The 15,868-nt window shown below is 46.7% G+C and overlaps 1 protein-coding gene across 1 annotated transcript in view; it reads right to left on the bottom strand.

Annotated features, from left to right (window-relative positions):
• RBM17 (RNA binding motif protein 17) overlaps positions 1-420 on the bottom strand; it is a 28,854-nt gene extending 28,434 nt beyond the window's left edge. Inside the window, exon 1 of the mRNA XM_030940965.1 lies at positions 219-420. The gene's annotated coding sequence lies outside the window, so the exon portion shown is untranslated. The remainder of the gene's footprint in view (positions 1-218) is intronic.
• Between the last annotated feature and the right edge of the window lie 15,448 nt (positions 421-15,868).

Raw genomic sequence — 15,868 nt, forward strand, 5'->3', positions numbered from 1 at the left:
GGCGGCGGCGGGCGGAGGGTCCCGGGCTGCAGCCGCGCGGAGAGACCAGGGCCCGCCGCGGGGACTGACACCCCCAGAGGCTCGGGCTGCGCTGGCCCGGCCCCCGCCCCTCGCGACGGGCCTAAAGCCGCGGCCTTGCGTCCGGCGCCTCCCGGGAAGGCGCGCCCGCCTCAGGCCCCGCCAGGCCGCCCACCCGGGGCCGCCGGGGTGCGACTTACCTGGCCCGCCCGGCCGACTCTGCCCATGGGCCGCGGCGGCGGCAGCGCGGAGCCGGGCGGCACTCCGCGGAAACCCGCCGGCGGCACGAGGCCTCGGCGGCGCCCACCCTCCGCTGAGTCCTCAGGGCGCTCTGCGGCGCGGGGTCAGGGAGCGCGGGCTGCCGGGAGAGCGCGCCCGCGCCTGCGCCGCGCTTGCGCCTGCGCCTGCTTCGGCCTCTGCGCCTGCGCCGACGGCGCCTTGCCGCACTGCCCCCTGCCCGCGGGAGGACCGCACTGCACGCTCCCCTCCGCCGGCGTCTTCTTCCACAATCAAGAGGTGTCGCCCTGGCGCACATTTTCGAAATTCCACAAGGTTTGGGGAGCGCGGCAGCGCCCCCAGATGGTGAGGAGGAGAAGTGGTCCGAGGCCGGGCTTTCTGATGGGGAGGTGGGGGAAGTCCCTCCAGGCCCCTCGCTCTCATTCATTCAAAACCACTCCTATATAAGCAAAAAGTTGAAAATAAGTCTGCAGAGGCGACATGCTGCAAAAGGATGGCAAGGAGCACGGGGTTAAGCGTAAGATTAAGGAAACAGATGCCGCGATTGGGGGTACAGAAAAGAATGTCAATGCTATAAAGCCTCGGTCTTTAAAAACGACATCGCTGACAGAAGTAGGGAGGGGAAGGGAACGTGGGACTTCGGGTTAATATGATTTTTACCTCTGTAATTGGGTGTCAAATAGAGTTCAAGCCGATAAATCAAATAGTAGAGATTTAAGCAGACGTCTTAGTCGGACGGAATATACCAAGAAAGTTACTATAATCCATTAAAATCCAGTGATTAAGAAAACGGGAAATGGGGGAAAAAAGAAATATAGTGGAGAGACAAGACAATCTAAAGAAAGAGAGGATTAAAGACGTCATGGGATGGTATAATTCTGAGGGTAACCCAGAACAAAACTACAAAGTTTTCAAATAATCCACACATACATGCACACACACACACACACACAACCACAGCAAAACAAACCAATATAGGGAAATATTTGAAAAAGTTACAAAACAGAAAGCATAACCAAACTATATGACAGAACAAGACCAAATGTCTCACAAGAAGAAATATAGACCTAAGCTTACCTATTAAAAAACTACAACCTCAGATTGGAGCCCAAACCATCATGCAACTCAGTGTTGTAGACACGAAAGTGCTAAAGTTATTCTGAGTTTGAAAAATACAAGATTGGAAAAGATATACCAGGAAAATGCAAAAAAGTTTTTAAAAATCAGGAATCACAAACAACTTACTCAAATGTTGATTTCAGGGCAAAAAGCATTAAGTAAGAGTAAGAAGGGCATTTTATAATGTTGAGGAGCACAATTCACAATCAAGAAAAAAATAGGAAAAGTAGGAAAATCTTTGCACCAAATCACATAATCTCATTATTCATAGCAAACACTGTAGGAGTGAATGAATAGGCAGAAATAATTGGCACACTCCTTGCCAGACTAAGGGTACAAAAAGTAAATGAGGATTGAGAAGAACTAAAAATACAATTCCTATGATAGATATCAAACGCTGTCCCCTAAATAGACATAACATCTTTTCCAGTGTCTAAGGAATATTCACAACAATTAGTCCTATTTTAGACCACAGAGAAAAATCTTAATATAGTCCAATAAGTAGAATCATATGGGTAATATTATCTGCAGCAATTCAATAAAAGTAGAAATTAATGAAAAAACAGAAAATAAAACATGCCTACCCCTTAAAAATTTTTAAATGCGGCCGGGCGCGGTGGCTCAAGCCTGTAATCCCAGCACTTTGGGAGGCCGAGACGGGCGGATCACGAGGTCAGGAGATCGAGACCATCCTGGCTAACACGGTGAAACCCCGTCTCTACTAAAAAAAATACAAAAACTAGCCGGGCGAGGTGGCGGGCGCCTGTGGTCCCAGCTACTCGGGAGGCTGAGGCAGGAGAATGGCGTAAACCCAGGAGGCGGAGCTTGCAGTGAGCTGAGATCTGGCCACTGCACTCCAGTCCGGGCGACAGAGCGAGACTCCGCCTCAAAAAAAAAAAAAAAAAAAAAAAAAAAAAAAAATTTTTAAATGCTTAAATAACACTTGGACCAAAAAGGAAAACAAAATCAAAATAACATAATATCTAGAAAAGTATGAAAACGACATACTCATGGGATTTAGCTCAGATAGTACTAAGAGGAAAATTTATGGTTTTAAGTTTTTGTATCAACTAAAAACTTGGAATAAACTAAGTGAATTAAGCACTTGTGCAAGAAACTGGAAATAAAATAAAAATGTGAAAAGCAGAAGGAAGTACTTGGTCAATAAAAGAAGCAGAAAGTAATAGTGTGTAAACAGAAAAAGGAAGAACAGCAAAGATAGAAATTATCTAGACTGGGTCTCTCCCCACTCCCTGATCAAAGCACGGGTGGGTGTGCAAAGGCCCTGATTAGGAGGCCCAGAACCGCAGGGCTTCCTCCAGGTTGAATCTGCTGTCCACCCGTACTCCCTAATCTGCTTGGCCTCTCCACTCTGCAGTCTGAGACCACTCCTTCCTCCCTTTTTGGTTGAAAATTTGTGCATTTCTTCCCAAATCATTTCATTATACATACACAAGTAACTTTTTGGTTTACAGACCATTTAGGAATTTTCTAGTTTAACTTCCAGAAGGAAAGCTGCCTTACTTCATTTCCTAGTACGTGAGCAGTCTCATGCTTGCCTGCATTTCCTGTCAACAGTAACAAATATCTTTATTTTATGCACTGAGAATCCAAAACTTAACCCAATGGAGGAACAGAACCCAGGCCACGCAACTACCAGGAAGCACACACAAAACGGTGGAGCTTTAGAAGAGGGACAAGACAGAGGCGCTGGGGCGCCCCCTCGAGGCTGCAGAGCAAACATAGGTAGTGACACCTGCGTAAACAAGTCGTGTGATCTCCAGCTGTGCTCAGCGCCTGGCGGGAGGCAGGCAGGCAGCAGATGGTAGAATTCATCGAAAACTGGGAATTAGCAGGGCAGTTGTTCCAGGAAGAAAGAAAATAAGGGTGGTGTTTGGGCTAGCAGGAAAGGCTGGGTGAAATGCTACAGTATGCAGCATGGATGGAGCCGAGGGGACCCCGAAACAGGGAAAAGAAATAGGTGCAGGCCCTGGAGGGAAGACAAGCTAGTTAAGACAATTTGATCAGATTATATTTTGATCAAAAAGTAGTATTCCCCCAAGATCACGCCACTGCCCTCCAGCCTGGGCAACAAAGCAAAAAAAAAAAAAAAAAAAAAAAAAAAAAAAAAAAAAATTAGTATTCCCAAGGGTTCTGTGTGCAGCTATGCTTTCGGTGCACCGTGGAGAATGATTTTTGTCTCCTTTTTTATATCTTTTTTTTTTTTTTTTTTTTTTTTGAGACGGAGTCTTGCTCTTGTCGCCCAGGCTGGAGTGCAGTGGCGCAATCTCGGCTCACTGCAATCTCCGTCTCCTGGGTTCAAGCGATTCTCCTGCCTCAGCTTCCTAAGTAGCTGGGATTACAGGTGCCCGCCACCATGCCCGGCTAATTTTTTTTTTTTTTTTTTTTTTTTTGAGACGGAGTCTCGCTCTGGCCCAGGCTGGAGTGCAGTGGCGCGATCTCGGCTCACTGCAAGTTCCGCCTCCCGGGTTCACGTCATTCTCCTACCTCAGCCTCCCTCCCAAGTAGCTGAGACTACAGATGCCCGCCACAACACCCGGCTAATTTTTTTGCATTTTTAGTAGAGACGGGGTTTCACCATGTTGGCCAGGCTGGTCTCGAACTCCTGACCTCCGATGATCCGCCCACCTCGGCCTCCCAAAGTGCTGGGATTACAGGCGTGTATATCTCTAAGCACCTTTGTCCATTTCAGAAATTTTTCTTTCTTTTTTTTTTTTTGAAACGGAGTCTCGCTCTTGTTGCCCAGGCTGGAGTGCAATGGCCTCATCTGGGCTCACTGCAACCTCCACCTCCCAGGTTCAAGCAATTCTCCTACCTCAGCCTCCTGAGTAGATGGGACTACAGATGCCTGCCACGACACCTGGCTAATTTTTGTAGTTTTGGTGGAGACAGTGTTTCACCATGTTGGCCAGGCTGGTCTCAAACTCCTGACCTCAAGTGATCCACCCGCCTTGGCCTCCCAAAGTGCTGGGATTACAGGTATGAGCCGCCACGCCCGGCCCATTTCAGAAATGTTTAAGTGTTTTTCACTATATTTGTCTTTCTAAATCATTCTCTACAGTTATTCCTGCTCTGTAAATTTTCTAATAGCAAAAATGTAGGAATAAACTAGCGAACAATAACAACTTAGGGAAATTCAATTATGTTGAGAGACAAATAATTTACATGGAAGGATCCCATTTTTGTTTTAAAAATATATAAATATATAGAAAGTATCTATAAGATATTTGCCAATATGGTTGAATCCAGATAGGGATTATAAGGATTTTTCATTTAAAGTTTTTTTCTTGTTTGCATTTTTTTATCTCCGAGTAATATGCTTACATTGCTTTCATAATAAAAATAATGAAAGAAGGCTGGCAGTGGCTCACGTTTGTAATCCCAGCACTTTGGGAAGCTGAGGCAGATGGATCACTTGAGGCCAGGAGTTCGACACCAGCCTGGCCAACATGGTAGAACCCCGTCTCTCCTAAAAATACAAAAATTAGTCGGGCATGGTGGCTGGCACTTATAATCCCAGCTACTTGGGAGGCTGAGGCAGGAGACTCACTCAAACCTGGGAGGCAGAGGTTGCAGTAAGCTGAGATCTCACCACTGTACTCCAGCCTGGGCTACAGAATGAGACTCTATCTCAAAAAAGAGAAAAATAAAAGTAAAAATATAAAGAAGGAGATTATCAATTTTTAAAGTACATAGAATTTTCTGAAATCTTTTTTAAGTTTTAATTCATCTTCCACCTAATTGGTGCCTGTTCTGCTTGTTTGACAAGATTTTCATGCATTTTTTAATTGCAGTGATCAGTTGAAAACTAATCGTTTCAATAAGAAATTTACTTTTTAAAAAATATAATTTTGTGTGCAATTTATGACTTTCATATGGATATTTTTTATTTTGATATATTTTTGAGGCAGGGTCTCTCTGTCTCCCAGGCTGGAGTGCAGTGGCACAATCACTGCTCACTGCAGCCCGGAACTCCCGGGCTCACACAATCCTCCCATCTCAGCTTCCCGAGTAGGTGGGGCTACAGGCGTGCACCACCATGCCTGGCTAGTTTTTTTGTATTTTTTTGTAGAGGGGGGTTTTGCCATATTGCCTAGGCTGTTCTTGATCTCCTGAGCCCAAGTCATGCACCACGTCAGCCTCCCAAAGTGTTGAGGTTACAGGCGTAAGCCTGCACCTGGTCTCATGTGGATATTTTTTAAGTGCCAAGTTTACATATGCACACACCTAAAATGCTCAATAAAATGATAAACTGTTTTTATCCTTTTCCATTTGGGAGGTTCCCACTCTTTGGCCAGTGAGGCCAAGAGCTTCATCTGTGAGTGATGTCTCCTTGGGGCACTGTTATCCTTTCCATTGTGCCCTTTAGTGCTATCCCCAGAGAACAGGGGCAGAACAGCAAACCTTGCTCTAACGCTTTGAACAGGAGTACAGCTTTGAGTGGCAACCTTAATGTGGTCCCCAACGTGTGATCAGGTTATCAAAGCCAGATCATTGGCTTACGTGGCATGATCGGGAAATGAGTTTATCTGTGATCTGAGGGTTTCGAGGGATTAGTAACCCTTTCAAGTTACATCCTCCCACTCCGTGGAGCAAAAGTGTTGCAAAGAGCAGCGACAACAGCTCAGCACAGAGGAAAAACATTCCTAGGAGAGTCGGGGAGAACTACTGCCAACCGTGTGCCAGGGGTTTTAATGTAAATCATCCTCACGCATTCCCAATGACTCAACAGGACCAGTGCTGTTATGCACATTTTTCAGACCTGGAAACTGATCCTCAGAGAGGTTAGGGAATTTGCTGAGGTCAGACAACCAGTGAGTGACTGAACTGTGATGAGAACCCAGGTTTGCCTGACTGGGGTTAGTGTGCTTTTTAGTATCTTAAGCTGCTTCATGAGGGGAAGATGATTTAAATAATGAGCAGGACGGTGATGCTCCCACCAGGCGTATCTCTGGCACTGTACTGTTTAGTCCCCCCAGTCCCATTGGAACTCTGCCATTCTTCCCACTCTGACAATAAAGTTGTTTAACAAGCACTTCCTATGCACCAGGCTCTGGGAAGAGTGATTTACATATTTGAGCCAATGTAATCCTCCTATAGGCTTTACATGGTAGCTGTGATCATCTCCATTTAGCAGCTTGAAGCTATTTCCCCAAGGTCGTATACCTGGACCCAGAGTTCCCAGGTTCCAAAGCCGTCCTCTGAAATTCCACGCCTTGCTCTCCTAGGGAAACATGGGCAGAGCCCCAACTCACTGTGACACACCGTCTCTATACAGGGAAACATATTTGCAAGTCTAAGATAGCATTTTTATTTCTAACAACATTCAGGTAAGACCTGGCAATTTGGGATGACTCCCTAAAATGTTTGAATTCCATCTTGGAATTTCTGAGTCTAGTTTCTTAGAAACTCATCCTAGATCTGTATCATAGTTTATTAATTAAGAATTCTATTTGGCTTTGACTAAGAATTCTATTTACTACCAGGGTTTAGCAAGCCCTGGAGTTTTAAAAGGGAAAAGTTGAGTTGGCACTGTTCTTTGTCATCTTAGATATCACCTGAAGCCACAGATGGATGAGAAATAGAAGCGCAGACTCGGTCTTTAACCAGAATACGTGTCTGACTCTAGACTACAGGAAATGTCTGCCATATGCAGGCAAAGAAAAACAGGACAGGATAACACTCCCTGCGCTAAATACCTCAGGCACCAGAATAGCACAGCCCTGCACAGTAAGAGGCTTACATAGATGAGCAAAGTCAACATTCCCTTGCTTGGACCAATAGAAATGGGGTGTGCTCCTGGCTGCATTTGCAATGCAGGAGAAGCAGGAGAGGCACTGATCTGGGGGATGAGGAATCACACTTTTGCAGGAAGCGGACTGTGACTGAGGTAAGTAAAGGAAAGAAACTGTAAGCATCTTTGCAGCTGCTGATGGAGTGAAATAAAGGCTAAAAGAACAGATTCTACACACATCCTCCCTGTGTCTAAGAATTTCTGCTACTCTTGACCAGGATCTCAGGATATTCCCTACCCACACCCATATAAATGGCTTGTTTAGGAAGGAATTGACTCAGAAATTTCCACAAAAATGAAAAGATGTACCCAACACAGATCAACACAATGTTAAACCAAGAAAAAAGGGGGAAAGTAAAATAGCCCCAGAAAGTGATTGTGATGGAACAAATACCCGGGTCAAGTATACAGTCATAGATTTTGTTAATGTAATAGAGCGGCAGCCTCTATAAACTAAGAGCCTAAAGCAGAGATTTAAGGGACAATATGGTGGGAAAAGGAGGTGAGACCTGGGCTGATTGTGCTCAGCAAATTAGAGCAGAGGTTGCTGTGAAAGTAGGACATCAGATAACAGAACCTGCCAAAAACATAAAAGGCCCAGATGGAGAGACCAAGAAAAGACAGCAAACCTCAACGGACATGGACAGTCATAATTTTAGCAAACTTTCCAGGTGCGCTGTGATGGGATACCTGGGCAAGGTAGGGCACTAGCTGGTGCGTGGTGTTAGGTGTTTGAGAAGTGCGGGAAAATGATATCTCTAAGGACCATGGGATTGGACAGCTGTTGCTAGGTTCCATCGATATTCTACAAAAGGTAGCTGTAGTCCCAGTTACTCGGGAGGCTGAGGCAGGAGAATCGCTTGAACCTGGGAGGCAGAGGCTGCAGTGAGGAAAGATCACACCACTGCACTCCAGCCTGGGCAACAGAGCAAGACTCTGTCTCCAAAAAAAAAAAAAAAATGGATGTCAGAGACAACTGGGTATGTCACTTGGTGTGTGTGTCCCAGCATACCCCTGACCAGTGGATTCCAACATTTTTATGGATGTGGCAGCCTCCAGCATATTATTAAGAGTCCCCTCCCACTGTCTTCAGCCCATGTGTCTTACGGAGACTTCCGACAAGTTAGCTACTTCGTGCTCGTCTGACCTGGTTGGCGAAATATCCCCATGATGCTCAGCAGAAGAGCTGGACCATCCAGTTCTCTTCCCCATGAGTACAGAGGGCAGGATAATTAACATAGCCCTAGGAAAAAACTGTGAATGCATATTGTTCCCCCTTGCAACTATTTCAGATTCTCTTTTACGGTTAAAAAATAAATAGCCGGGTGCGGTGACTCATGCCTGTAATCCCCACACTTTGGGAGGCCAAGGCGGGTGGATCACCTGAGGTCAGGAGTTCGAGACCAGCCTGACCATGGTGAAACCCCATCTCTACTACTAATAAAAAATTAGTGGGGCATGGTGGTGCATGCCTTAATCCCAGCTACTCGGGAGGCTGAGGCAGGAGAATCCCTTGAACCTGGGAGACTGGGAGGTTGCAGTGAGCCGGGGTCGCACCATTACACTCCAGCCCAGGCAACAAGAGTGAAATTTGGTCTCAAAAATAAATAAGCAAACAAACAAGCAAACTTGGCCAAATCGTAATGCTGCACACAACCTACCTGAGGCTCTGTTAATCTGCTCTGATGGCTACGACTACGGCTTCTACTTCACTGACTTTGTGGTAGTCTGCTGTTGTTTTCAGGATCTCTTTGGTGTCTTCCAAGGTCAGACTGGTGAATTTAATGGAAATATGATGGGGACCACCACCCCTGCATCCTTCAGATCAGTAGTTCACAATCTATGGCCCATGGGCCAAATCTGGCCCACTTCCTGTTTTTATACCACCTTTGCTCTACGAACGGCTTTCACATTTTCCCACAGTTGGTAAAAAAAATCAAAATAATAATCATATTTTGTGATATGTGAAAATTGTATGAAACTCAAATGTTGGTGTAAGTAAAGTTTTATTCACATTCAAAAATGTTCATTCATTCGCAGATTGTCTCTAGTTGCTTGTGTGCTACTACAGCAAAGGCAAATGGCTGCAATGGAGCCTGCATGACCCACAAGGTCTAAAATGTTAAGCAAGTCCTGCTTTAGATCCTTAAGCTATCCTTGCCAGCCCCTGGGCTGTGATAATGTCTTTGTTTGTTTGTTGGTTGGTTGGTCTCAAGATGGAGTCTTACCGTGTTGCCCAGGCTGGAGTGCAGTGGCACGATTTCGGTTCACTACAACCTCCGTCTCCCAGGTTCAAGCAATTCTCCTGCCTCAGCCTCCACAGTAGCTGGGATTATAGGCACCCACTACCGCGCCCAGCTAATTTTGTATTTTTGGTAGAGACGGGGTTTCACCATGTTGGCCAGGCTGGCCTCAAACTCCTGACCTAAGGTGATCCACCAGCCTCAGTCTCCCAAAGTGTTAAGATCACAGGCGTGAGCCACTGCACCCAGCCTGTGATATTTTCTTTCATTTTCTATCTTGATTTTAGAACAGGAAGCTTCAGCATCTCCCTTTTGGCTTTTCTCACTATGATGCCCTCACTCCACAGACCAAGGAGCTGCCTTCGGGAGTGCACCAGTTCTCAAGAATGTCAACCCCAATTGCATATTCAGAGACTGGGAAAATGGACCACGGGGTGGGTTCACATAAACTGGGCCTTGGCAAGGACTTCATTATTTTCTGCTCTCTACACCTACAGTCGAACCTCAGGTCTCAAGATAACAGTATCTACACTAATTCTTCAAATGGTTGGTTGTTTTCCTTTCCGTAGGATGTTTGCCCAAGTAAAGGGCCACGGGCCCATTTGGTGAATGACTGGGGAATTATTATGATTATTTTTATTATTGAGATGGAGTCTCATTCTGTCACCCAGGCTGGAGTGCATTGGTGTGATCTTGGCTCCCTGCAACCTCCACCTCCTGGGTTCGAGCAATTCTCCTGCCTCAGCCTCCCAAGTAGCTGGGAGTACAGGTGCCCACTACCACACCTGGCTAATTTTTGTATTTTTAGTAGAGATGGGTTTTCACCATGTTGGCCAGGCTGGTCTTGAACACCTGACCTCAAGTAATTCGCTGACCTCCGCCTCCCAAAGTGCTGGGATTACAGGACAAACATGAGCCACCGTGCCTGACCGATGGGGAATTATTACTCTGGATCCTTGCAGTGGTGTTGCAGATTCCTTCCTCCTGGTGGGGAGAGTGATCAATGGATTCTGGGACTGATCCTAGCCTTAGAACTGAACACTGGGCAAAGGATCATGACTTTCTATGGGGAAGACTCCCCAGCTCACAGGGGAGGGAAAGGCCTGAGCTTGCTTTACATAAGCAAGTTCATTATAAAAATGCAAGCCAAAAATAGACAGCAGATGCAGCCCAGCTTCACTGAGGAGTGGCCTTGAAAAATGACAGTGAGAGAAAATCCCTCCAATGGGCAGAGCATTGAGGGATGCACCCAGCCATCCACTCTGTGTGGGAAGGAGATGTGGTTTAAGATTCGAATAGACACCTACTTGTGAGTGGTGCAGAAGACTTGGCTCTCTGGTTAGAGATTTGGGAAAGACTGCGTGAGGTAGCTCACGTCTGTAATCCCGGCACTTTTGGAAGTCGAGGTGGGTGGATCACCTGAGATCAGGAGTTCAAGACCAGCTTGGGCAACATGGTGAAACTCCATCTCAATTAAAAATGCAACAATTAGCTGGGTGTGGTAGTGGGCCCCTGTAATCCCTGCTACTTGGAGGTTGAGGTGGGAGAACTGCTTAAACTCGGGAGGCGGAGGCTGCAGGTGAGCCGAGATCATGCCATTGCACTACAACCTGGACGACAGAGTGAGACTCCGTCTCAAAAAAACAAAAAACAATAACAAGAAAAAACAGAGTGAGTGTGAAGCATGAAGGTATTTTTATCTCATGACTTTGCTCCCAGGAAGTGTCCATCACAGAAGATGCATTAACCAATCAAGCAGACAAAATGACAAAGCCAGCCCTGGTGACACCAGTCAGCCCTGTCATTCCTTAGTCACCCAAGTGCTGGCATGGTAGGGCCATGAAAGAAGTGGTAGGATAAGAGACACAGAGGCTGACCTGGAGCCCTGCAGCGTAGACTCCTACTTCCCTAGGCAGATCGCACCACAGCCTGCACTACACAGAAGCTGCTGGCCCAAGCATTGAAATAGTTGGCTAAAGGTGGCATTAAAATGTCAACTCAGAGGTGACAGTCTGTGACGGTGGGGCACCGTTCTCCAGAATGCAGTATATACTTTGAATCAAAAGCCTTTACACTGCCAGCCCCAGTGGCTCACGCCCATAATCCCACCACTTTGGGAGGCTGAGGCAGGCAGATCACTTGAGGTTAGGAGTTTGAGACCGGCCTGGCCAATGTGGTGAAATCCTGTCTCTACTAAAAATACAAAAAAATTAGCCAGGCATGCAGTGAGCCAAGATCATGCCACTGTACTCTAACCTGGGCGACAGACCTAGACTCCATCTCAAAAACAAGAAAAAAAACTTTATATGGTCTGACTCCCTCCAGTAGGAAGAACACATAGGTCTGGAAACCAAAGGGCATAAGTGGCCTTATCATAGCTCCCGAAGACCCAGCAGTGGATCTTGTGTTTCCTAGTCCTGCAACTCTGGGCTCTGCAGGGCGGGAGGTCCTGATCCCCAAGGAATCACACTTTTGCCAAGGGACACAAACGTTTCAGTGGGTTATGAGTTGCAGCTGCAACCTAGGCACCTCGGGCTTTGTGCATGACCCTGATCAGCAGATCAGGTGCACCTCAGTTCCTCAAGCCACTCCTTGTACCATTTGTGATGCCATTTGGACTAGTGTATCCTTTCTGGTATAAGAAGGACATGATGACCAGGGACACACCCCCCCAGGGATGAGGGCTGACTACCCCACCAGGTAAGTCACCAAGACCAGCAAAGATGCTGTCCGGGCCCACGGCTCTCCGGGACACAGGGTGCAGGTGAGGATGAGCATCTGCTGTGGCTTCAGGACAGCGGTAGCCACAGGAGTTGTAGGTCTTCCTTTCAACCTCCCTCTCCTCAGTTTCCCCAGAAGAGAGGGCAGTAGCAAGCTGGAGGTCCTGTTGCTTGGTGTCCATGGAGAAGTCTATCTGAGCAGTGTTGAGATGGATGAAAGGGAACACAGAGGTGCCCGAACCAGGCCCCCAGCGAAGGACATAGCCAGCTGCTGGGAGCTAACAGCAGATATACTTTAGCCACAGTTGTATGCTGGTGGGCCTCAGCTGCAGAGAACTACCTCACCCACAAGGATACCCTTCTCCAGGGGATCCAAAATGACAGATCGTGGTGGGAGCAGAAAGGGTCGGCCATGCCAGCACACACCAGGATGACTGACCCGCCAGGCGCTCTGCAGCTCCCACGGCTGGCGAAGGTTGTGTGGCAGTTTGGCTTCTCCCGCTGCCTGGTCCTGTTTCCTTTCCTGTCTTTTCACAGATGTTGATCCCAATCAATATCCTGCAATCCCAAATCCATCTCCTTGTCTGCCTCCTGAGTGCCTAGACAGCACTGATGACTATGTATGCAACATGCTTCTACATGTTTAGAAAACTCTCTGGACAAATGCACACCAAGAAACTGGTTTGTCTCGGGGAGGGGAAGTGGGTAGCTTGGGACAGAGAGTAGAGGGAAATGTACTTTTTATTATTTTCTCCTTTTGGATCATATAAATTTTTGTACAATAAACACGTATGTCACTCAAAAAAAATTTTTTAAATCCAAAGAAAAGAAGGTCCAAATTATTAGTATATGTTATTGTTTGATCTTGGTATAATGAGTGGGATAGAAGTTAAAAAAGAAGAAATGTTCAAAATGGAAAACAGCAGGAGAGAAAGAGAAAAAGGAGGGGTAAAAAGAAGAGGAAAAATAACAGCAAAGTAGAGAAAACACATTTTGTGTGGTGGTTTGGAACGTTTGGGTAGTGTGAAAAGCTTGCCTTTGGTGCCTTCTAATTTCCCCTCTCAGACCTGCTCCCTATCCTAACAAGTGCCACCTCTATCCTCCACAACCTTCCACCACGTTATCTCTTGCTGTCCCTTGGAAGCTCCAAGCACAGATCTCTCTTTTGTTGCTGTTGTTGTTGTTTGAGTTGGAGTCTCTCTCTGTTCCCCAGGCTGGAGTGCAATGGCATGATCTCAGCTCACTGCAACCTCCACCTCCTGGGTTCAAGTGATTCTCCTGCCTCAGCCTCCTGAGTAGCTGGAATTACAGGTGCATACCACCATGCCCGGTTGATATTTTGGATTTTTTAGTGGAGACAGGGCTTCACTATGTTGGCCAGGCTGGTCTCGAACTCCTGACCTCAGGTGATCTGCCGACCTTAGCCTCCCAAAGGGCTGGGATTACAGGTGTAAGCCACTGCACCCAGCCAGATTTCTTTTTTTTCTTCTTCTTCTTCTTTATTCTTCTAGTGTCCAGACTTTGATTATAATTAATCAATTAATTCATTGAGCAACTATTTATTCAATATTCAGGGTATATTTACAAGGGAAGAACTGTGATAAATATTCCAAAACACAATCATGTTGAGGTGTGCATGAATAACATGACCCTGATTAAATGTTAGCCAAGACGTTTGATTTAAACATTTAAAAAGAAAACTCCAAAGACAGAAGTGTTGGAAATACTTAGAAACTAATAGGGAGCTCACCTCTGTGCTGTCCTGGTGCACAGGTGGTGTGTCTTTACATTGCTCCTGGTGCTACAAGAACAGCTACACGGCTATTGTCATTTTAAGACTGTGTGTACAGATTCCAACTGTCCAGGATTTCATCCTCACAGGTAGTCACATATTCACACCCGAGTGTATGCAACTCAGCTGTGCACTGAATACTTTGTGCAAAAACTCCCAAAGGGGACTGTGGGACGGAGGGGACTACAAGGTGAAGGGGACTGCGGGGTGGAGGAGACTGCGGGATGGAGGGGACTGCGGGGTGGAGGGGATTGTGGGATGGAGGAGACTGCGAGGTGGAGGACTCCAAGTGCACCACGCAGGTGACTGGTGAATATGCTACAGCACTCGGAAATATACCAACATACACCCCACACATATTTATTTTCAGGAAGGGCTGCCCACTGCAATTTCACCCCCTTTCTTCCCAGAAGAATAGATCATACAGAGATCAGTTGAAATGAAGTAGGTTCATCAGTTCTAACAAATGCACCGCTCTGGTAGGGTGTTGATAGTTGGGATGCCGTGCATGTGTGGGGGCAGGAGGCACAGGGGAACTCTCTCTACCTTCCACTCAAGTTTGCTGTGCACCTAAAACTGCTCTGAAAACAAAGTCTATTTTAAAAGAAACCTCACAGTTGCAGTCGCCACAGCTGCCTCCTGCTGCTGCCCCATACCCTCTGCTCCACTTTGGAGCACAGTTTCTCAGATGAGCTGTTGGTCCAGCACCTCCCTAGCATCTCCACGCAGGTCACAGCAGAGCTCTCAGCTCCTCATAATCCTAACCAGCTCCTGCTCATCTTCCCTATCTTAGTAACTGGCAACATCTCTCACTGAGTACACAAGCCAGAAATCTGAGTCATGCTGATTCTTCTCTTTTCTTCCCCCCAACCCCGCCGCATCCATTCAATCAAGTAAGTAGTTCTGTAGGTTCCACTTTTAAAGTAGATTCCCTAAGTGGTCACTGCTTACCATCTCCACTACTATGACCTCAGACCTCATTACTGCCACTTCGACTGACAAATGCAAAAACCCCATCACTTCCCCTCTGCTCCCAACCTTTCTATAGCTTCCCATCAACTCAGAATATAATCCCGAACTCCTCACCTGGCCTACAAGGCCTTCACTGACCCAGCCCCTGCCTACTTTTTCCACCTGCATCTCTGACCTGGGCCCCTGGCTCATGCACTCACGCCAGCCTGCTTGCTGTTCCTGGGACATCGAGTCATTCCTCCTTAGCAACGCTCTTCCCCCAAACAGCAACATGGTTTGTTCCATCACTGTATTCCAGCTCCACCCAATGGCTTTCCTCGACTTCATCACCTGAACAAGCATCCTCTCCACCCCATCCCTGGCGTGATTGACTTACCTGCATTATTTTTCTTTGTGAGACTTACCGTCCAGAGCATTACACCATATTTTCATCGGTTTATTTGCTTCTTGTCTGTTCACCTCCTCAGAACTCGAGCAGTGTTATAATAGCATGGATTTGGTCTGTTTTATTCTCACTATGATACAAGTACTCATGTACCTGGAACATAGTAGGTACCACAGAGCACCAAAAATGAGCTCGCAGAAAATGAAGAATTCCATTGTCTTAAAAAGGCAAACAAGCTGGGCACAGTTGCTCACGCCTGTGATCCCAACACTTTGGGAGGCTGAGGTGGTCCAATCCCTTCAGCCCAGGTGAGAGCAGACTGGGCAACATGATGAAACCCTGTCTCTACAAAAAATACAAAAATTAACCAGGCAAGGTGGCACGAGCCTGTAATCCCAGCTACTTGGGAGGCTGACTGGGAGGATCACCTGAGCTCGGGAGTTAGAGGCTGTATTGAAATCATGCCACCACACTCTAGCTGGGGCAACAGAGCAAGATCTTGCTGTATCAAAAAAAAGAAAAAATGCAGGTAAGTTACTAACATGGGGAAATATGGGTCATAAATGA

Source organism: Rhinopithecus roxellana, chromosome 11, assembly GCF_007565055.1.
Source record: "Rhinopithecus roxellana isolate Shanxi Qingling chromosome 11, ASM756505v1, whole genome shotgun sequence".
NCBI lineage: Eukaryota > Metazoa > Chordata > Mammalia > Primates > Cercopithecidae > Rhinopithecus > Rhinopithecus roxellana.